We start from the raw sequence: 13,118 nt of genomic DNA on the forward strand, positions 1-13,118 counted from the left end.
AACATCCAAATTTGTACTTGCATTAGTAGAGTGTGGGAAACAACTGGCTGAGGAAGAGCTTGGCTACAAGGACTGAGGCCACAGTCCTATCTGAATGTAAATCAACAGTATGCTCTGGTAAAGCCACACCTGGAAAATTGTGTCCAGTGTTGAAAGGATGTATTCTGGAAAGCTGAAGGAGGTTGAGAAACTAGAGAGCACCATATGGATGATTACCAGAACTACCTCTGACATATGGTCTATAAGGAGAGACTCAGGCAGCTGGGCTTTTATAGTCTAGTGAAGAGAAGGCTAAAGGGCAATCTAGCCTACAACTATTTCCAGGGAAACTACAAAGACAGTGGATCCAAACCTGTCAGTAATGCTAGATGGTAAACCAAGGGGCAATAGCCACAAATTGCAGTGTAGGAGGCTCCAATGGGAGTCTCATAGAAATGTCTTCATTTTGAGGGTACTGCAGCTTTGGAACAAGTTATCCAGAGAAAGGAGAATCATCATCTGTGGAGGCTTTCAAGGCTTGGCCCCAAAATCCTGCAGCTGTCCTGACCCAGTGTTAGCAGCAGCCCTGTGCCAAGCAGACGGTTGGAACAGACAAGCTCTTCCAGTGAACATTTTTCTGATTCTGAGTCTGTATTTTGCTTGATGTCTAAGTTAGACTTACTGGGTAGTTCCTCTAATGTTTCCTTTCATAGTCTTATATGAAAGACAGATTAAAATCACAACAAAGAATTCTGCTATAGAAAACTGAGTTGCTGTGGCAGTTCAGGCAGTGGCCAAATGTGTCCGTTTCAGCTAGAGCTAAACCCAGTCATCATCTCCTGCGGCTTATCTTCTTCATCTATCACTTCTATTCTTTACTTTTTCTCCGGGAAAATAGCACCCTTCAGGCTGGATGATTAATATTAAATGCATTAACAGTTTCCATAACCCACTTGTACAGAAAATAAACAGGTTAAGAACCTTGGCATTAGACATGGTTAATTAACCTGGATAATTCTGACAAAACTGGTTAAGTGAGCAACCACACCTGCAGTTATACCATCAGAGCCAAGGGGACAATAACCTCTGCAGAAAAAGGGAGAGCAGCAGTGAGCAGCTGGATGCAGTAATGCTTATCCAAGCTAGGCTGTAGTGAGAGTACCACTTCTGACTGCAATCACAGATCCCTATCAAGGAATCTGGTGGCAGGACATAAAGCTTATTGTAAAAAACACAAGGTGACTGGGAAGCCATTGTACCATGTGAAGCAGCACAAACAGCTTGCTGCACCTTCCCTAACCCCTGTTACAGAGAATTTCAAATGTATAAGGTACAAAAGGAATAGAAGAGATTATATGCATAATTCATAAGTCATGTAAATTATTTCTCTTCATTTCCAAATTTAAAAGTGTGGGGGTGTTTGTGGTGTGTGAGGAAGTAAATTCATGACCATCCGAAGAAAGGTAAGTAGGGAACTTAAAGAAGTTACAACAAAAGGGGTGGGGATCACTGCTACAATGAACAGAACTGTCCTGTTTGGGCATCTTTGTTCTATGCAGAACAGGAGCCATGAGCCTTACACTAGTCCTCTGATGAGTTTTAAATGTTATTCCTGTCTTCAGCACTGATTCACTGCCTCAAAAAGAAACGTCGTGAAGCAAGGCATGGGGCCCAAAGGAAGTTCTGCCTAGAAGATTTCATTGTTCATGCGCAGTGAGGGCCATCTCAGGATACTTGTTTCTGCTTGCATAGAAAAGGGCGCATATGCATGAGCACAGCAGAGGCAGTAAACGCATCAATTTAGATATCCCCATTGATTGGTGATGACACCATGTTTTCATAGTTTTTCAAGAAACAGGATGACCTCTTTCATCCACAGCATGAAAGTCATGTGGATCCCATTTTGGATGAAAGCTAAATTATGCAGAAAGGAGAGAGTACTTCACTTACATTTGTTATAAATATGGCATTTTCTCAGTAGTTGAATCAAACATTATCAAATATACCTAGCCCAAGACAGAGGAGTAAGGAACGTGGTGCTTGCAATGGGAATGCTTATCCATAAATGCCACAGACAGCAAAACAGCATTATAAAGAAAGGAATATGTGGGACCTCCATATCAGTAGACAAAGACAAGTCTGTTCTGGCAATAAATTTCTCGGGAGCAAACTTCTAGATCTGCTCAAAGCTGGGTTCTATACAGAATAGAAAATCTAGCATACTTTCTGGACCTGCTTTCTTCTACCAGATGCAGTATGGATTTTTTGAAGCAGGGAGATGATAAAACACGCATTAGAGGAGAAATGAGATTGGATTATTCTGGGATTTTTGGCATATGTACAAGATGGTTATGAGAAATACATTCTGCTGGACTTCTGAAAGCAGAAAGATATCTATGGCATTTACAAGCCTCTTTCCAGTTCAGACAAACTCGGTGATAATGGATGAGTGTTCCCTTCATGAGAATTTCCCATTGGATTGAGTAGCATTGCCAAGGCTCCTGGTCCACTGCCAACGAGGATATAGCCAGGGTTTCCTTTTCTTCCCCTCTACTAGAAGGAGCTGTAGTACAGCCAATTCAGTCTCTTATACCACAGGGGTTACAACACTGGTAGTACATGTACAATTCTTGTAGATCTCTCAGGAGACGATAAAGTTTCAGAGATAAATTTCTGGAACTAGGCAGAAATCCAGACTTTAAGGAGACAGTAAGAAATTAAAACACTCCAGGGAAGCATATTGCTGGAGAGTCCTAACTGTAAAGACCCAAACAGCCAAGGTATAAAAGGAAGCATGTTGTCCCCAAATCCTGCCATGCTGACATACGCCATCAAAAGACATTTCAGGATGAGAAAGGGAGGTTCTGACTGTTAACAAAACAAGGATACTAGCAGCTAAAAAGACCCTTCTTTCCTTCTAGCCACAGGACAGGATTCCAAGTTGGGCTAATTACAAATGCTGTTAACTCAATATAGACTGCAAATAAACTGAGGGTTTTGTTTGTTTATTTTGTTGGTTGCTTTATTTTTTTTTCTTCCATTATTTGTTTGTTTAAAATCACACTTTTAGTATATTTTTCTTCCCAAGTACTTCCTCAGGTTCCCCTCCTGGCCAGCTGTCAGGAGTTCCACACGTTCACTACCTTAGACAAAAAGTAACATCACCCAGGACATGTTAGCATTTGCAAGATTGTCATTCCTCCTTATTGGCTCCATTGGCTCCCTGCTCTATTTTTTATTTATTTACGGTGGCACTGGTTATTTAAGTTAGATGGCAGGATCTATTTTAGAACAGCAATTTATTTCCCCCTTCTTTGCTCCCGTGTCTTGAGTCTACACTTCTGCTGTTTTGTCATGTCCCTGGTACCTTTGCTTTGGTCCCTCCACAGTTTTTCTCTTCTGCTGCCAGTTTTCCCTACTCGCAAATCATAGTCAGGTGTCACTGCATCATGATCACTCTGGTGTAACTCATTGTTCCTTTCATTTTACCTGGGGTACTACATTTTATGCTCCTCTTTTCCCTTTCAGATCCAGAAATGTAGTTATAATAAAGATCTAGCCTTCTAGTACTACACTACACTGTGTTTAGGAACATAAGGCCATCCCTATGCTCTGCCAGTTCTCCTTAGAATCTATGATACATGCTAGTTCTTTTAGTATCTCATTATATGTGTCATCGATATCTTGCTTGGCCTAAAGCCACATGGCAGCCTGACAAGATTGTGCTGCAGTTTGGCAGTTTCTGTACAGGGCACAGCTGTCAGCATCTCTTATCCTCCATTTCAGAAAATCAGCTGGTACTGGCAAGAGATCATAAGCTAAGACTAAGCAGTAACTGTGCATCCTTTTTAGCAAAGCAAAAATGGAAAAATCATTGCATAGATCGTTTTCTGTCCTAGTCTTTTTGGCAGCCCTTTCTTACTGATGGCAAATCAGATAGTTATTTCTTTTGTGTTTCAGCACTTCAAATCATATAGAATGGGTTTTCCCACCCTCCTTTTATTACTTGTTGCAAATGCACAGCACAATGCTAGAGGGAATATAAAAGGAAGGCTGCTCATTACATACATGAGCATATGCTCTGCCTGTGAAGAACATATACTCCAGCTGCTTCTGCAGGCCAGTGTCAGGAACACAAGGTATTAGCTTCCTGAGTGAAAAATCGAAGGCTGTCTGCCACGCTGACTAATGTCCCACGTTATTATTTTATGTCAGAAACTGTGGGGATTGTATGATGTGAAATATAATAACAAAGACTGAGGACACAAAGGGAAAACGGAAGAAAGAAGCAGCAGAGGGAAAAAAATAATAAAAAAAATAACAGCAGGAAAGTAAAAGAAAGAAAAACCAGGAAGAAATGATTTACAGAGAATGATGAACTATATACCTAGCTCCTTCTACAATATCCAACTTATTTTAGGGAATATTTTTTTTACATCCATTATTTGATACACTTTGTATATTGAGAAGCAAACTGGCAGCACAAGTAAAGAGGACATAGGAGAGTCATGCAAGAGAAGGAGATAAATATGCAGAATAAGTCCAAGATTACGAAAATGAAGAAAAGTGGAAGTTTAAAGGCTAAGGTGACTGTAGCAGAGATTGCTATTACACTTTCTCTAGAGAAGCAGACACAATGAAAAGAGTCCAAGATCAGCCAAGTCAGCCCCTGACCATCTATGTGAAAGCAATGTTAATGAGCACAACCAGAGGTACTGAGCAGTCTGGGGCAGATGGAGAATGCAGAAAGGACACGAATCTGTGAAGCCACAGAGGAAGCCCACAGGTGGTGGCTGCCAGACTTAGAGATGTAATGTTGGTACACTTAGGACCCTTAGACAACAGAATTACTCACACAAATAATTGCTCATCAGTACCAGTGAGGGAATTGCAATCTGGCCCATTACTGTGAGGCACAGGTGGCACATCCAAGTGCCTCCTACCCTATTAGTGAGCACATGCCCTCTTCCAAGGGAAACCCATTATGTTGAAATACTCCTGGAATGTTCACTGCTGTACTTAAAGTACATTCGGAGACCTATATCCCAAGCTAGGTATACGTGTATATACCTGATACACAGCATACACAAGTAAAGTGTTGGTACAGCTCTCAAAATTGATAATAAGTGTTCATCCACCAAGGCAAACAGGAGCTGTACAATCAGACTTGAACCATCCTGCTTCTAAGCTGTCAGAGGTCTCCATGCAGCTGACTGAAAGCAGAGGGGAAGGGGGGTGGGGGGGGGAGGCAGAGTACAAAAATAAAAAGCCACTCCTTGTGTTTCAAGGTAAATTGCCCGCTTTGGATAAATCGTGTTAAATATTTATCAATTATTGCTAAGTTGTGATGTGGGGTATATTTCTCACCTTGATTATTTTCATATTTGAATTGAATCTACATTGCACAATGCCTTGCTAGCAGGATGTACTTATATCCCCCATGTCACCTTGAAGGTAAAGTTGACACCAGAGGTCAAAAAACAAACTTTAAATAGATATCTTCTTTATTCTATTGAATAAGGTTTGAGACACATGAACTCCTAATGAGACTTATTTTCTCTAATACAGTTTTGCTTCATGTCCCTGTCTGTGCTCTGATCCCTTCTTTTCTTTTACTTTTCACCCTTTGTTTTGTTCAGAAGCCTTGTCTGCAAACTGCAGGGCCACCTGCAAAAGGAAAGAAAAAGAAAGGACTGGATCAAGGGCAAAGTAACCTATCCACATGGTAAAGGTAAATGATCTGCTCTAATGCCTGGCAGGAGCACTGTGGCTCACAGACGTGAGGACTTTGCTGGAAGAGCTGAAGCTGTCTGGAGTTACTTCATAGCTGAAGCCATGAAAACGGCTGTTCCAGAGTGGATACGTGACCGGCATATTTACACAAAGCCAAGATTCATGCAAATTGGTCATTTTGCAATGCTGTGCTTCACAGAAATCAAGATGTTACTTCCTGAATGCTGCTGACTCTATTAAAACTTCCTGCAAGTTCTTCCCGTTAGACAAAGTAAAGCAGAGAAATCATACGCAGATAACTTTCAGGAGTTCCGTTGTTTCCTTAAATCATTATGACAACAGGCTACTAAGACAAGAGTTAAGATTAAAGACAGGGGTTGATTAAGCTAGCAAGGTTTTTAGTCTGACCCCTGAAATCCATGTATACCTTCTTCACACTAACTTTTGCACTTATTGTTTACTGACAAGTGTGAAAGCACTCACACACATACACACACGCATAGGTGCAGTAAATACATGCTGACTACAGATGTGCAAATACACAGGGCCTTTCAACCCTTATATCGTGACAATCAATGCCAAACGGTCAGGACAACAAATATGTTAAAACAAAACAGCTACTGTAAGCATAGCAGTTGCTTGATCTCATAAAGAAAAAGGACAAAGACCTGAAATCTTCCTGTGCCTCAATGAAAACCAAGTGACACAGGGAAAACCCAAGAGCAGATTTTTAAGAACTGCTATGAACCAGCAATATCTTCTGGGAGCCAGGGGGTAGCACGTGGAAGAAGCAAGATCATACGTTCAATCTACATCTCAAAAAGAGTGTGTATGCCTAGGTCTCTTTCAAAAAGATATACTTTTATCACTTTGATATTTCACTTGCAATGAGGGGAAAAACTTCAAAATGATCATAAATCTAGTTGGATTTGGAAAAGAACATTAAAGTCTGAGAATGCAACTGAGCTTTTTCAACTCAACAGAACTCTCTTGAAACCTCAATTCTGCAAAACACTAAAGCATGTGCTTAATGGTAATCACCAACTGATATCAGGGGGACTACCAGCATGCTTAGAATTAGTATGCATGATTAAGCATCTCGCCTAAACTGAGACCTATAGTCTGTCTGGAGATGAGTTTCTTGTGGAATTATAGTCTTCCTGCTTCTCAACTATTATAACAAATATTTGCAAGCTCGCTGATTCAAAAATATATAAGTATTATTTTTAACTGCAATGAAATCAGAGCTGGAGCTTTCATGTCTGTTACATGTCAATATGACTATTGTCTGCCTTAGCAGATGATTTTGTCTCATTTTTTTTTTTAATATATCCATCTCTTATAATAAAAGTAGAGCTTATAGCTTATTGTCCCACAACAATACAGTATTTACTTGTGTTTTGACTGGTAGCTGTATTCATGAATATAGGAAGTTATTTCTTCAATTAATGGCAAAACCTAGGGATTGTTCACTGTCCCTATTATGATATCAGATAGTATGATATGCAGAACGTCTATCATTTCTACCACTTCTAAGCATGCTATCTGCCCTGACAGACAGAACTGCCATGGCTCAATCCTGCAGGTACTCTTACCTGACACCTTTGTAAAACCATCAAGGGAGACACTGAAAGCTTTGACAGGCCACTCCTATTTTTTTTTTCTTATCCAGTTCTGACTGTTCTGTCTGAATGAAGACTAGAAATCACATTTTAAGGAATAAATAAATAAAATGAAAAACATCAGGAAAAAATAAATGAATGAAAGACTGATGGAAATAATGTGCTTTAAAAAAGCCGTGCACAATATCACTGTTTTCCATCCAGTATTTTGCAGTTAAAGCAGTGATTGGTACTGGTTCATGCTGGGCATCACACTGCCTTCATAGTGTCCAAATCAACAGAAGAAAATTCTTAATCTTCAAACATCAGAAAGGCTCTTATGAATCCTTTCAGATGATGGCCAAGCTTGTCTATGTTCCAGGCCATCACATTCTAATTCAGTCTGTTTAATCCAAAGTTCTTAGGAAAACTGCAGATAAATCAGTGGCCTATATCTGATACAGCAAGGGTGAAAGGTAGCATGATGTATCCCATCTTCACATCTGCCAGTGTCTTCCCATTCACTAGGTTCACTTCCCCATTCTGACACTTTGCTGAAGGAGACAGTATCTGAAATGACTGTCATGTTTTAGAAGTTGATTTTGTTTGTCAGAAACTGTACGACTAGAGGAACTTGGCCATCAGCATGCTGAGCTAAAGGAACAGCTTTGAAAACCAGGTCTCCCAAACCACAAGCAATGCATTAGTGAACAGAATCCTAGAGCAGACAGAGCATTTTTTTCTGTTCTTCACACCTACTAGTTACAAGTAGTATAGAGATCACTGCAGATGATTCTAAGTCTTTTAGTCTTTTTTTTTTTCTTTTTTTTTTTTTTTTTCTATCCATCCTGAATAATGCATAGTGTTGAATTCTCAACTGCAAGTGCACACCCGTGTTAGTTTATATAAACTGGACCAGCACACTTGACGATCTTATGCAGACATAGGTCTACAGGTGCTTCCTGGCACCTATACTCCTTTGCAGTCCCCGATCATTCAGTAAATAGGGTTGATTTGGGTTTTGCAACATAAGACAGGATAAAGGCTGCTCTAATTTCTTCAGGCAGCAAGTCCTCAGTGAAGTTTGCAGATGTGTTCCCTGTATAACTCCTGCTCCAGGAGGGGAAGTGATCAGCAACAGAGAAAGTTTAAAACAGTGATAATAAAATGCTTTTATACAGCCTCGCCTATGCAAGTGCAGTCTTTATCTGACTGCTTAATAGCGCAAAGGAAACAGAGCAAAAAAAGAAAAAAGTGTGTTCCCTATTTTAAAGTTAGCAAAGCCTAGACAAGGAAAAAAAGTTGTGTTTCATACTGTGGTTGTTTATGATACAACATTCTACTCAAATCCGTTGTGAATTTAAATGATTAGTACACACCACATCTCCAGGTATCTCCAGCAAATCCTAGAACAGGAAAGTATATCCAACTGTTCCTGCTCTGCCAAAGTTAACTATTATTACAGCATGGAGATATAATATTAATTTTGTTCCAATGAAATTGGCTGGCATATGTGTTTCTGTGAGCCAGGCAATAGGTCATTACTGAAATAGCAAAACAAACCTGTTCCCATTCTTGTTCCAGCACACTGCATTTAGATTTTAAGATCATAACTGCTGGATACCTCTCCTGCAATGATGTACAAGACACACTCTGCCAGAAGCTATATTCTTTCATAAAATGACTTTGCTGTATCTTCCTTTTCCAGACCCATCTCAATATAACAAAATTTAACAGTCCTGCAGACAATGCCAAATATCCCTCATTCATAATTAAGGTGAAGGCAAGTGGTACAAATCTCTAATTATCTTTTATGTCATATTTATTTTCTAGTAAATTATTAAGTAATGATTTATAACCCAAATTCCATATGTGTACCTGCTAATTCAGGGGGAAAAATATCAGCCCTTCATACTCATTCAGCTAATGGGCATTGCTAATTGAAAAAATGTTCTTTGCACATATCACTAACTTTCCAATCATTTGCTTGTAGAGAAGTTTGAAAACTGAAAAAAAAAAAAAAAAAAAAAAAAGAAAAGACAAGAAAAGAAAAGAAAAGAAAAGATAAAAAAAAGAGAGAGAGAATCAGGGAACTTTGAAACCTGGGCATGGCACTATGCTGACCTCTCCCTCCTCTGTGCAGGCAGCAGGCAGAGTTCAATGACAGAAATATCCTGTCACCTCGTATTAGCTTCTGCAGAAGTAGGAGGTTGTCAAGAATAACTGAAGTTTGAAAACAGAGTTTATATCCCATGCGTTCTTCTTAATGCTTACTGCACTTCCTGCAGGCAGGATGTTTTCTGCAGTCGCATGTCTTGATGATCTCACACTGAAGTGCACTAATCCCTTAGGACCAGGATTTCAATAAACTTTTTAATCAAGGCTACAAAAACTGTGTCTGAAGCTGAGAACATCTCTGGATTCTTTCACTGAATTGAATTTTTTCCTGCAAAAGAGGTTTCCTGATCACAGGTAAGGCTGCCTCCTGTGCTGGACAAAAGTCCTTGCCAGAGTCTTCACTCCATCTGGAGCTGTAGCTTTTGTGTCAGGACTGGTCTTTTGATAGTAGCAAAGAAAATCCCTGAGCACCATAAAGCCAGGAAGAGCAGAATCAGAGACTACCTACTGCAAGAGCAGCAGTACCAAACTCTGTAGCCTTTCTTCTCAACTTTTCTTTCTTTTCTGGGGAGGGGTGGCGGGGGGAGAGTCCTATTGTTTTCTTTCAAGGTCCAAGCAACTTCTCTTCCCAGTCTAGGTTTTCGTGTGTGGACTGTGAAGTCAGAAAGCTTGGCTGTGCTTGAAATGCCTTCTTATATGCATTTCTGTATGCCCTAAAAATCAATTGTTCAGGTTGAAATTACTACATACTTTGATATGCTGACACAGTAGAGACTGAAGATCTAAAAATATTCTTTCTTTCTTCTTTGTAAATTTCACAATCTTTCGGGAGCTGATTTGTAATTTTTGACCTGTTGTAGTTGCCAATACTGAGAATCAGTTCTAAGCAGCCAATCTGCCTTTCACCTCCCCTTGGGGTACCTGTGTAGACAAGGCAGAATACCTGCTTTGTACACATGCACCCCTCTGTACCTATCCCTGAATTTATTAGCATCTGACAACAGGTGCTCTTTATAAAGCAGCTGCAAAGAGTGCTGAAAGGATTGCTGCTCTCTGGTTCCCCTAAGGCATTTTGGTCTGCTCTCAGGAAACCTCTTGCAGCTGATGTAACTCCAATCCATCCACCACTACAGCAGAGAAGCAAAGCAGAAATTTGTCCCGTAGTGTACATATATATACACCATGACTTTGACTTTAATGCTGTTAACCAGATGCTCTCCTCAGTTACACATTTATTTTTCATAATGCGTTTAGCTGCAGTATCTACACAGCTAACCCTGGCCTCATAGCCACCATGCATTTTGTGATGTGACTATGAACTAAATGAAGCCTGCAAACACCTAACACTGGAGACTTAAAGGAAAAAATAGATGAGCATGTAATGCCTTGCCAACACTTCTGTTAGTGTTAGAAAAACAGATTATTTAGTACATAATATTTTTCTGACCCTAAACTTCAGAGTAATTTAAACTTCCATTGTTAACACTTTACAAGTGACTCGGAATCATTTTCAGGAAGGAAGATAGAAAAACTATCATGTTTAATAGAACTTAAAGAAGATCCGTTCATAAAGTACCATATATTAACCTCATTGTCTGTTTCAGGAGTCTAACCTCTAAAGTTGATACAAAGGTAACCCGAATCTCCCCTGTGAGAACTACTCATATCCATTAATTGTTGCAATACAAGATACTGTGGGTTTGAGCTGGTTGCCAGTTCTTCGGTAGCTGAAATGTACTCGGCAGAGTGGAGGACACCACTGGGACTCATTTGACTCTGACTTTCACATTAATTTTGCTGTGCTGTGAAGAGCAAAGACAAAATCAATGTCCATCAGTGATTATTCAAGGTAAAATATCTAGTGATATTGAATACCAATGGCAGTAGTGAGCATTAAACTTACTTAAGAATTGTGGAGTTGACAAAGCCATTCATTCCAGTTCCACGTCATTTTCAGTGAGGCATGTGAGTTTAGAAAAATATAACGATTATGATGAAAATACCGGATTACAGTTCCTGGCAAGCTAGGTTTTAAATCAACAAAAAGTATCGCGCATATGATCTTTTTGCAGTGTATAGTTCAGGAAAGGTTTGAATCATGCAAGGACTTGCTGAGTCTCTGCAAAGAACACTCCTGAATGAGGCAGCTAGTCACTGTAACTGCTGTATTAATTTTGGCAATGGATCGCTTGTTGGTGGCTTCAGCACTGAGTGTAGGAAAAAAAATACAAGTTCTGTGACAGCTCTCCCACACCAGTCTTGTTTGCCGTTTTCTCATTTCTCCCCAGCAAACTGTATGTGAAATCCCCATTAAGTTAATGGGAATTTATCAGATTCCATCATATAACTTAAAACTTTGCAAACACAGCAACAACAAACTGAATGAGTGTAAGGGTTTATATTGGCAGTTGTTATAAACATTTCTCAAGTCTTCCCCTGAGATTTCTCATAAAGCCATTTTTCTTTTTTCACTTAAATTTCCCTATTATTATTCCAGTGCTATTGGTTATGTCTCACATTCATCAGAGTTCTTAAAGCACAGTGTTTACTTTGGCAAAAGGATAACTGATAGCCCAGTTCTTCTCTCCTGTAAACCACTGACATAAAATCAGATCCATTATGCTTAAAAGGCATTGGTATTCAGTGGAAATACGTTTCTTGATCCCAATAAAATTTCTTAAAAATTACAACACTGTTGTAAAAAAATACCTTGAAAAACAAATCTGAATGACTATTTAGTCTTGTCTTTCTTGGAAAAAAATAAGATAATAATAATTATATATCTATAGATATAGATATAGATATAATCTTACATGGAAGGTGGGCAGCTTTCAGACAGAAATCAGTAACAAAGAAAAGAAAAAAGAAAATTCTTCTTAGAAAAAATAAGTTTTGAGGAAAATGTTTTACTAGGCCTAATTAGTAAAGATTATGTTTTGGAATACCATCAGGATGGGAGGATTAATCAGCCAGTTTTGATTGTCTCTAGGCAAACACTAGCAGAGATGCTGATTCTTCTAGCAGTATCCAGAAGGTGACTGACACGCAACAAGTGGCAAAATGTTGTCAGTTAAGCCAAATATTGTCGTTTCAGATTTGGAATAGCTTTGCAAAGATGGAACTCAGAGTTGCTCTTTGTTTACAACAAGTTAAGGGATGAAGTGAACATACCGAATACCTGTTAAAATCACAGTTTCTTTAAAAGACAGTTTACATAGTGCAGTCAACAGAAATTTTTTTCTCTGTAAAGAAATCCAATGTATTAAGAGGTCAGAAAGAAATCCTGAAGAAGCCAGTAAGTCCCTCCCAAAACACAGGCAGCTCAAAACAATGCTGAATACAAGCAGAGCAAACAGCCAAATGAGAAATGCCACCAAAAGAGTCTAATAAATTATTGTCTTTGATTTTCTTGTTTCTAAAGCTCTAAGTACTATTCACAGTCTTTGACCTATAGCAAAGTCTTGTTCACAAGACAGAGAGGAAAATTAAATAGGATTTAAACAAACAAAATCTACTTAAAAATATAAGCCACAGGGGGGATGGAATTTTTCTCCTATCTTCATTTTACAGTTTGTCCTTTATTCTGGCATCAAAATTGTTAACTAATTAAGTACTTTCTTCTAAGCAAAATTCCCACTGAATATTTATTTCTACTCTAATGATGCTTTTTTGCATCTAGCCATAAAA

This window comes from Anas platyrhynchos, chromosome 12 (genome assembly GCF_047663525.1).
Source record: "Anas platyrhynchos isolate ZD024472 breed Pekin duck chromosome 12, IASCAAS_PekinDuck_T2T, whole genome shotgun sequence".
NCBI classification, from domain to species: domain Eukaryota; kingdom Metazoa; phylum Chordata; class Aves; order Anseriformes; family Anatidae; genus Anas; species Anas platyrhynchos.